Genomic DNA, 1,083 nt, shown 5'->3' on the forward strand with positions numbered 1-1,083 from the left:
AGATGAAAGAAGCAGAAAAAACTGAAGACTCAACATATGAATAGGAAGAGATGCTGAGAAGAAGTGTTGTTTGTAAAGGACTTTTGGTGTGTTTTTTTCCCTGCCTGTGTTTGGGCTTACTCTAATGGCCCTCCTCCCTCTCCTGTATGAATTATTATAGTTATACTTAACTTAGATAATTGGTGCTCTCTCTCTCTCTCTCTCTCTCTCTCTCTCTCTCTCTCTCTCTCTCTCTCTCTCTCTCTCTCTCTAGAAGTATCAGTATATTTAAATCTCTAATTGACTTTCATGTATTATATCTAACTATACTTTTATTTTTTGCCCAATTATATATCTAGGTATAGTTATTTTTCTTCTACAATCATATATACATCTTTATTTGATCCACACAGGTACAGTCTCTACCCAATATCATTATCTGTACGTAATATTTTTTTATCCAATAATATTTCAACATCAGCATTTCTTAACAATAGATCTATATATGTATTTTCTACTTAATAATCTATCTATAGCACTTTTTTAACCCAATTATATCAAAGTTCAATCTACGTTTTTCTTGACCTCATAGCACAACCCACGTCTTCTAACCCTTTCACTGCAACCCGCAACGAAATCTCCACAAACATCAATGAGAAAGAAAGAAAAGAGAGAAGAAAATGGAACTGAGTTGATTTGCCAATTTTTCACAAGTATAACGCTTCAAGATGGCTATGGGGTAAGGAGAAACACCCCAAAATGGTCAGCAATGCCCGGGAAAATGTTACACCATCCAAACATCCACAGCTCTTTAGTAAATACTTAATACAACTACCCCTGCATAGCCTTTTTCTTTACTCAGTGACATCATCCACAAGATCTCTATACCCAGACATCACTCCACATCTCCACCTTCTATCCACTGCTTAATACAACTTGTTTCTTTTCACCTAACAATATTATCCGCACCTCTTCACATTAATGCATACTGTAATCTATTAAAACACAAACCCTTTACCGAGACATACATACCGAGACATACCAGCTTGACACTTTTCTTATTTCATGTAGGAGGGGCATCAGCCAAAGGCAACAAAATTATGA

This window comes from Scylla paramamosain, chromosome 33 (assembly GCF_035594125.1).
Source record: "Scylla paramamosain isolate STU-SP2022 chromosome 33, ASM3559412v1, whole genome shotgun sequence".
Classification (NCBI taxonomy): domain Eukaryota; kingdom Metazoa; phylum Arthropoda; class Malacostraca; order Decapoda; family Portunidae; genus Scylla; species Scylla paramamosain.